The 10048-nt window shown below is 47.1% G+C and overlaps 1 long non-coding RNA gene across 1 annotated transcript; it reads right to left on the reverse strand.

The window, feature by feature from the left end:
* Nucleotides 1-1464: 1464 nt before the first annotated feature.
* Nucleotides 1465-2725, reverse strand: LOC142589034 (uncharacterized). Its single transcript, XR_012829790.1, has 3 exons — nucleotides 2258-2725; nucleotides 2143-2199; nucleotides 1465-2087 (listed from the first exon to the last, which is right to left on the reverse strand). It is a non-coding gene; the product is annotated as an uncharacterized LOC142589034 (long non-coding RNA).
* Between the last annotated feature and the right edge of the window lie 7323 nt (nucleotides 2726-10048).

A 10048-nucleotide genomic window follows, 5' to 3' on the forward strand; every position in this document is an offset into this window, starting at 1 on the left:
ATGCTTTGCACTTTTACTAACACCCCTTCATTCCACCCACTTGTGAACACTTGTGTGTTCCCTTAGAACAATGGACACAGCTACAAGGTTAACTATTCTTAAAGGAAACACAGAGTGCAAGCTTAAGCTCGGTGGACAGTCACATGCTGGCACCACAATCACAACTCACACAAAGACTGAGAAATGCAGATAGCACATCCTGTGCACTCCCTCCCAGTGGGCACATTGCTGTTAGCATCACCGAACCAAACAACACTCTGAAATGTGGATTGTGTGAAGCAACAGCTTCAGAGTCTGTGTAAATTTTGTTTCGCAACCACTTACGCACACAAATCAACAGCAATGACTACTTTAAAACATCCATGGTATGAAAAAAAAGCACCTAACTGATCAGCCTATTGTGGCCCTTGCTCACATTTTGAAAGAATATATGCCTGCGCTTCCAATTTAGTTTTGCCATTCCTGCAATGTAAACATACATCTTGCCACAAGTAATCATAATCGTGCATTTTCATAATGCTTTCTGACCACAGTTGCTTACATGCCTGACCTCCTGACGCTGTTATGTGTAGTGTACTGACCGTTCTACGAAGGCAGATGTGTTAATTTTGCTGAAGGCTATAAAGATTGCATATGGCAGGTGATTGCCGTCGGCACTGGTCCTTGGGACCAGCATCGACTGGAATGACCTGCCTACATTGCAGCCCCTGCATTTTTCAAATGTGCAATTGTAGAAATTTTGTAATAAAGTGCACCTGCTTCGTTACTTTTCTGTGAATTCCTAGAACTAATCCTGTATTTTTTACTCTTGGAATGTATTCTCGCCCCTCCCCTCTGCAATGTACAATTATGCATATTGAGGGTATCACAAATAAATAAATACTGTTTATCTGCTTTTCTTTACTTTTCTACTGTTTTACAAACTCCCACTACTCCCTGTAGCTCTTCGCAGCCTTGAGGGTACTTGAATAAAGAATTACACAGACATACCAGTGCAGCAGCATTTCGACTTGCATTCCATTCCTGCTGTTCACCACCTGTGTGCTGCAAGTCTTGCTGCTCACTGCCAGTGTCCTGCTCCCCAGAATTACTGCCTGTGTCTTGCTGCTCACTGCTGGCGTCCTGCTCCCCAGAAGGAGCAACCTGAACTGCCTCATGATTCTGTAGTAAAACAAAAAGAGTGCTTTTAATTGCAGTGCTATCACTTGAACGTGGTGCTGCAGTTGCAAATATAGCACATTTTGTGCTAAATACGCACACGTGTGCCCACTTTTATGGGATAAAGCTGTACGATGGCATTGGCAGCAGCGATTGCAGCATTTTCATCTTGTTCCTGAAACAAGTATATTTAGACGTGACATACACACTTTGTGTGTGTGTGTATGCGTGCAATAAAAGTAAGGCATGCAAACATCCAAAGGACAGGGAAGGTCCCTGATAATGCTAAATAATATATCGAAGCGCTGAACAGCAGTGGTGAGGGCAGTGATTTGTGAGTGAAACCTCGTCGCCAGCGAAGCCTGCTGTGTCGCACGCACCTAAGTTCAGTGTACGCCCGCAGTACCTGCGCGATAACTACAATTGCGCAATTATCTTATCAGCCATCGGCACGGTTGGGTGAGCGGCAGCTTTTTAGTCACCGCCTCCGTGTCGCAGCTAGCTCTTTGGATAGGAAATACAGTTGTAAACGCGCGAACGCAGTGCAACGTAGCGAAGAGATCGTTCTCTTAAAACGCTAACCCATACGTTGGTTTATTCGCAGAAGCTCTGCGCTAGTCACTAGCACGAAAGTAGCTTTCCCTCTTAAGAGCGATGTGTTCTCTTGAACTTCGAGGATGCATACCTTCATAGAAGCGGCAGCACAGAGCAGACGCAGACCTTCGCTGGAGGCGTCATCCTGTAAGCGCGCGATAAGAAAACGTTACCTCGCGCAATTACGGTGTTTCGGGCATTGCACAGCTCTCGTGGAACAGAAAAAAAAAGAATTGAACCTTTTCCCTGGAAGCGTCTTCCAGAAAATCGGTATCCCCCGTGTCGAGATGGAGGCTGCATGCCAGCGAGGTCGGTGGTAGGTTCTCGGCAGTCCTCTGAAAAAGCGCCACCAATTACTGACGTTTCGGTCGATAAGAAGTCTCGTTATACCTTTTTCTTTGGCTGTTCACTGTCGTACTTCACTAGGCGTCGTCGTCCTTTAAGTACCTGTAACGAATAATTTTGTATCAGGAGACGTTTCGGCACCCATATCAACAGGCTTTACCTTTCTCTCGTATCCAAGGCGAAGCATAGGCACGGGGTTTTGATCGCTGCGCTTACCGTCAGCAAAATGCATAGAACACACGCGTGACGATGACGAAGGGACGAAATCTTTTCTATTCACTGCTGCGATCCACTGTCTCTTTAAATCCGCATCAGCTGGAAACCTATGTAACAAATAAATGTTGCAGCCGCACTCCTCCTGCACCACGTTGTGCTTGCCGCACAGTTGTTTTCTTGCAGCATTCCTCTTCTTTTGATTGTTGCTACAACCGTAAACAGCGCAGTGATGCCCTGTTGAAAAACTGTTCTTAAACGACATTCCAAAATTCACTAATAAGCCCAACACAGCGCCCGTATCGCACACGCTATACAGCACCTAACCAAGTAATTCGGCCGTGCAACAGCCCAGAGGCCTACTACTCTCGTTGCCAGGAGACAAGTGCCGGCTCCCGAGTCGCTGGTTTGAGGTTATCGTTGGAAATGTCTATAAGGGCTGATGGCGGCGAGTGAAGCACATTACATTTGTTGGCGTTAAGGGTCATCAACCAGTCGTTGCACCAGCCTTGCACTTTGTTAAGGTCATTTTGTAAAATACTGTGGTGGAGTCATTAGTAATTTAGTAATACGCTCGGGTTTCTATAGATACCATGTGAACTTGCAGGACTGTGCGTCAAAACTCGCTTTTAGGAATAGTGTTACGCCATGTGAAGAGAGTCGAGATAGGCATCAATCGAAAGCTGAGTCTCCTGACTACATACTCTGCAGCGACTTTTGCGATAGACGCCGTAGTTTTATCATAGCTACCGTTCTTGTCTCGAAAATCGAGTACAAATTTTCGTCGTGTCCACAGGCTTCTATTGCTGAAACTTTAACCACTCTGGGAACAAAATTCTTGCTTGCCAGAGAGTTATCACTGCATTTGGATCGTATGGATTGCCTTAGAGAACATGTCTGTCCCCCGCTTTTTCAAAGGGGATGCTCATAACAGCCATTCATATGATCCATCCATAGAATAAAGCTGGATATGGAGGAAGTCTACGGTGCTCTGTGTATTTGTCTTTGTCGCCATGCATCTAGAATAGACTTCTTGGATCGTTTATCTGTTAGTTATCCATAGGAGTCATGAGTGCCTGAAAAAAACAGGGATGTACATCAGGAGATACAGAACACGCTGAGTATGCGAGAGGTACAGGGATTGACACCAAGCATAGCCACTGGAGCACTTCTTTTATTTTATTTTTTTCTGCAGCATGGGAGAAAGGGATAAATGTGGAGTTTCATGGCCCCAAACTAGATAGTGAGTTCTGAGAAACAGTGGACAGTTCCGAATTAATTTTGACCTGCTAGAGTTCTTGCACTCGACTTCGACCCCCACAAAATGGCGTGGGTTAGAGGGCCTTAATTAACTCTAGCTTAATAATCTGTGCCCTCATTAACTTCGCCTTACAGCACCCCGAAGGTCGTGGTTTCGAGTCCCACCAAAGATTATGGGTGCGAGTGGTTTAATTAACTCGAATTTAAAGAACAGTGCTTTAATTAACACCCATCGTCGTAGGTTCGAGTTCCACTAAAAGGTCAAAGGTTCGTCGTCTTCTTGGAGCATGGCGTAGTACGTCAACGCCTGATCAACCGCCTCATGAGCCACGTAATGATCTCTCCTTAAAAATGCGGTGCAACACATCCTGCGATGACGGTCGACGGTAATGCGTTTATATCGAGTTACTTTAGCGACAAAACGCATTGCCATCGTCAGAACGAGTTTTGAATGAGGCGCGTACGGCAGCGGGACTATATCGCATTTCCCTGTAGCAGTTGTTGGCATCTAGCACAAAGGCTGCCGCCAGAAAACCAGTGCGTGGGCTCCGAAGTGCAAAAAACAAGGAACGTAACAAGCGTGCACACATGCCCACATACCACCCGTAAAGTACATGAATCACCCTAAGAATGCTACCAGGGGAGGCATTAAAACAAAAGCGCACAGTTCTTGCTAAACCACCACAATTGATTTGCTGAACCACCACAACAGGCTGCGTTTGGAAAGTTTGCGTACAAACTTGGCTGTGTGTCGCTGGTGGGGCTTGGCAAAACGAGCGAGCCAAATTATTTTGCTGTCGCATGTTTTTTTCTCAACAGAGACGTTTGTCGTTTGCGCGGCACCAAATCCTTAACACCTTTTCCCACCCCAAGTCTCTCATGCCCATAAAAATGCCACGCACGTTGTTCTGCCGAGATTCGACTCCGCAGCCGGAATCAGTGACACCGTTTCCAGCAGCCTCCACTATTATAAACTACCCCAGGGCTAGTTCGCCCTGGGGCTGATGTACAGCTGCATGAAATCACGGTTTCAATGGTAGTGGGTTCACAATATACACCACAAGATGTTTGAACCCGTCACCTCCCATATTCGAAGGGAGAACCGTTCATCGCATCTTGTCACGAAGTTGGTTATCACATCATAATCCGTAGAGGTATATGTGCCTGTCGGTGGCGTCATTGCGTCGTAGATTGCTACAGCGCGAATGCGGTCGTAGAAAAGAGCTGTGAGCTTTGCAGGACAACCTGTACTGTTTAGCCTGTTGTGATTAGAGACGTAGCAGGGCCGGACACGACGTGTTCTTGTTTTCACGCCATTATCATTTTATTGCGATCGAATCATTAGGGCACTTCAACCACTTTGCGCGTCCTGTCTGTATGTATGGCTGCCTGTTTCTCTGTCTGTGTCTATACCGTTTTCCCGCCAAATTAGATCACTGCGTAGTTCATAGTCTAGTGGTTCACAGCATCCCTCCGCTGTGCGATATCAGGGAACCAGATTTCAAGGCAATCGTCGGGTCAACATGGATCACGGGAATCTGACATTCCATATTTGCCGTATTTCAACCAACCTATGCTACTCAGTGTGTGCTACAACTTACGTCCCGCCGTTCAATGAACCTCGTTCATACCAACTTGGATTACTGGGCACGTGAAACAATGCACCTGCCACACTTCCATAACCATCTTGGATTTCAGTTTGGGTCGACGGGTATGTGCAACTGTGTGTGTGCCACGTGGTTAATTTGTGCATTGAATCCTAGCGTACATTCTCAATCCGCAGAGCCTACGTTTATATTATGTTTCATCCTCTTGGGGTTTTGAGCAGAAAATTTCGTGCTCCCCCGCGGCGTCATAAAGTCGAGCAACTCAATGCACTTCGAAGTCAGCGCTCGTGTTTCCTGCCGGCAAAGCGCGCCCGGCAGTCGCCCGTTTCCGCGATTTTAATATCGGACAGGGAGAGTACGTGTGTCTGGGTGCAGCTTCTTTCAGCTGTTCGAACTCATTTAAGCATTGAACAGCTGCACACGTTGTGTGCCAAACATTGTTGAGAAACCAAAAGTAAGAATGCGCACATTTCCAGGGCGAAACTGAAATCACGGAGGTGGCTATAGAAACTTAAGAAGAGAAAATCTTGCTCTGACTCTTCGTATTGTGAAAACTTAGCTTCTGGTTTGTCCTCTGAAATTAAGAATCAAGTGGGCATAGACAAAACACATTACTACGGAGAACCAGTACCTAGTTTCTTTACAGCATCACCGGAAAACTTTGGAGAACTATTTCGCCTAAATCTTTGTACTGGGATCTTCGAAGTTAACGCGGAACAGTTAACTGATTTTGAAATAATGTCGAACTCATTTAACGACCTCTTCAAATATATTTTTTTACCAAAAATGATGGTGCAATCCTTTTTTTATGTCTTCTTGCCACATATGCCAGATCTCATAATCTTAGAACAAGGTATCTTGAACATGCTGTTAAAAATGAATGTAAACTACCCAGGGTAGACAACTAAAATTCGTTAAATGTCTAAGTATTTGCATGTTTTATTTAATAAATCGTTATGCTACGGTGAACAATCAAATGAATGCGTGACAGCCATTATCAAACCGTTGCCTAAAAGTGGAAAGAGAAACAACATTAACAACTATCACCCGATTTCACTGATACCCACAATTTGCTAATTACTCGAACACATTATATATATTCAAATGAAAAATTTTCTTGATAATGATAATTTTTTAACCAAACGTCAACACTATTTTAGAAAAGGATTCTCGACGTCTATATTTGGCTCTCCCCGAAGAAGCTCTGTCAGAGGTGTCACAATCGAAGCGAAATTTTGAATAAAGCGGCGGAAGTACGAGCAGAGGCCAACGAAACTGCGCAAGTCTTTTAGAGACGTTGACCTCTGGGATTCTTTGACAGCACGGAGCTTAGCGGCATCAGGGTGAACGCCGTCCTTCCGCACGACATTTCCGAGAATTGTCAGCTTGCGTGCCCCAAAGTGATATTTTTTCAGGTTTAGTTGGCGGCCAGCGTCACTGAAACAGCGTAAAACCTGCTCCAAGCGATGAAGGTAAGCAGGAAAATCTGGTGCCAACACTACTACATCATCCAAATAACACAAGCACGTGTTCCATTTGAGACCTCGGAGAATAGGGTCCATCGTCCGCTCAAAAGTCGCGGGCGCGTTGCAAAGTCCGAATGGCCCCACACGAAATTCGTATAAGCCATCTGGTGTGATGAAATCAGTTTTAGGCTTATCGTCTGCAGCCATAGGTACCTGCCAATAACCAGAGTGTAGATCGAGGGAGGAAAAGAACTCTGCGCCTTGTAAGCAATCTAGGGCGTCGTCGATCCGCGGCAATGGATAAACATCCCTTCGGGTTATTTTGTTTCGGCGACGGTAATCCACGCAAAAGCGGATCGAGCCATCCTTCTTTTTAACTAAAACAACTGGCGATACTCATGGGCTGTCGGACGGTTCAATGACACTAAGCTTTAGCATGTCACCTACTTGCTCATCAATGACGCGTCATTCTGTCGACGATACGCGGTAAGGTCGCTACCGTAGCGGTGCGTGAGAACAGGTGTCAATCCGGTGACATACAGTCGTCGTTCGGCTCAGAGAAGTGTTATGGCTGTAAAAAGCAGGGCGAAATTTCTCGAGAAGACGGAGGAGGTCATGGCTCTACAGTGCCGGGAGATTCACCCCGAAACAACGTAATCGGCAATGGGAAGTGGTTGTGTACAGGAAGGTGGTTCGCACCAGCTTGAAGGCCAAGCAGTGCAGGTGGGAGTGGTGGCGATGAACGAAAGCAGTGGAAGGGGTGAAGAGTACGGTAGAGTCGGAGGCAACGGAACAGCATACAGGTGCCAGAACGGATGCGTGCGGAGGTATTTGGATATCGTCAGTGAGGGACAACTTCGTGCAGGAAAGCCAAACCTCATCAGATATGGCGTTGCCAAGCGTGAGAAGGCGACTTCTGCACGGGAGTAATCTTTGGCAGCTTGGTGGTGGGAGAGAAAGTCCCAGCCTAACATAATATCGCGGGAACTTTGGGGAAAAACGACGAACTCAACTGTCTAGAGCACTCCTTCAATTTCAGGTCTGGTGGCGTACGCAGCCACCGGCTGGACGTGCTTTGCTGTGGTGGTGTGGAGTTGAGGACTGAAGAAAGGCGTCGTGACTTTTCGTATTAAGCGGCATAGTTTTTCGGCAATCACAGATATGGCGGCACCTGTGTCAATGAGGGCAAGCACACATACACCTTCAACTGTGACATCAATAACGTTGGGCGTCGAAAGCAGAGGGTTCGAGGGCTGCGACGATGGCGCATTTCTTGCCTCGAGAACTGTGCCACTTAGTTTTCCGTGTCAGCGGTAGAGGGACGTCGACGCATCGGGGAGAGCGAGCGACGACGAGAAGAAGGAGAACGGCGGTCAGAAACTGGGCGAAGGCTTAGACGGGGAAGGGGTAAGTCGCGGTGTCGAGCGTAAGACAACGAATGGTCGTGCGCGGCTGTGCGTGGGTCGTCACGTCGATGAAGTGGACGGCGGCGGCACAGGCGTGCAACGTGTCCGGGAATACCGCACGAATAGCAGATGGGCCGATTGTCCGCTGTGCGCCAGGGATTAATTACTAGATGGACTGGAAGTCGTGGCGGCGTGAACGTAAAAACAAGGCTAGGCATCGGAGGCGGAGTCTGGAAGGTCGGCGGCCATGGTCGCGCGACGGCGTCGGCGTAAGTCAATGGGGCGGTGAGTTGAGGCGCCCGTTCCAGAGGAATGACCTCGGACACTTGTTCTATAACGTATCGTCGGGTCGGACTAAGGGACGAAGGGAGGTAAGGGAGAGCTGGCGAGCGACTTCTTCCCGGACGAAAGCCTTGATCGGCGAGAGGAGGGTGCAATCTTGAAAAGAAGGGGTCAAGCCGGTCAGCAATTCCTGATGAGGAACAGGACGGTGGGTGAGGATGCGTTGAAGGCGGAGATTGTCATAGCTTTGGCACAGTTCAATAACTTGAGCAACAGTAGAGGGGCTCTGTGAAATGAGCATCTGAAACGCGTCCTCGTCGATACCCTTCATTATATTGTCACGTGGTAGTGACGGCGAAGAAAGCAGCTAAACTGGGAAAGGCGAAACTAGCATTTTATTAGGCGTACTTGTGCCCTCAAAAACAAGCTACACTCAAAGAACAACCACAGCGGCGAACACAGTCGGCGATCGTAGAAAATCTTACCAGCGGGTCAAGCGCGTGGGCTTTTATACATCAGTCGGCGAATGTTCCAGAAGAATTACTGGGACCCGCGTGTCTTTTACGAAGTTCTACACTATTCGCGTCGCGCATACTTGCAAACAAGTTTCGGTCACAGACAGCGGATGGAACCATCGATAACATTCCAGAAACTTTTCATACATATAGGCACATCCTGCGCTGTGCGATAACATTTGTTGAGCGATGAAACGTGGTCGCCCGATGAAGATAAACAAGTACACGTGTCAATATGCTTGATTTTATTGTCCTCAGTCATGGATGCATCGACGTGTTTACAGAGATTGATGACATCTTCGATGTAGCTGGTAAAAGTATCACCAGGCTTTTGGAGTCGCTGTTCGGCACGAAGCTTTTGAACAGCAGGGCCCCGGAAGACCTCGCAGAACTTTGTCTTGAACACCGTCCATCTTGGGACTTCACTTTCGTGGCTCCAAAACCACAAGTGGGCAATTCTGATGAGGTAAAAAGGGACGGTGGCCAATTTCGTGATGTCATCCCATTTGTTGTTCAGACTGACGCGTTCGTATGATATGAGCCAGTCATCAACGTCGTGGTCGTCAGTGCCGCTGAAGGTGGGAGGGCATGTGGTTGATAGTTCAATTCCTGGCCATGGCAGCTTCATTTCGAAGGGGGTGAAATGCAAGCATACTCATGTATTTAGATTTACGTCCACATTAAAGAGCTCATGTGGCCAAAAAAATTCCAGGTTCCTCCACTATGGCATCTCTCATAGCTGCAGTGTTGCTTTGAGATATTGAAACACATGATTGAATCCATTGGATGAAGGTCACGTTGAATGCGTCAACATGACCTTATATGCTATGTGCTTGCATCAGGCATTGCGGGATCCAGTGTCCTGCCAACTCGGGTCAGGAGTGCCTATTTACCGATAAAGACATTTTCTTGTCAGTAAATGGCTCACAAGAGGCTTCAGGTTTACACATTGTGTACACGTGGTGATCATGCCTAGAAGATAGTACATAGGCATGTGCCTAAAACAGATGGGAATTCAAGCAAAAGTTTGCACTACACCCATTGAGCAGTCAGCACAGCTCTTGCTTACCATGGCTTTGACCGCAGGGCACTAGTTGGCAGAACGCCACGGATTTTCTGTAAAATGCACCCGAGCAAATTTGAAAATATTTCATGCAGAAGAAAGGGAAGAAAAAGGTGGTGGAACTTGTAACATCAACATA

This window comes from Dermacentor variabilis, chromosome 7 (assembly GCF_050947875.1).
Source record: "Dermacentor variabilis isolate Ectoservices chromosome 7, ASM5094787v1, whole genome shotgun sequence".
Taxonomy (NCBI): domain Eukaryota; kingdom Metazoa; phylum Arthropoda; class Arachnida; order Ixodida; family Ixodidae; genus Dermacentor; species Dermacentor variabilis.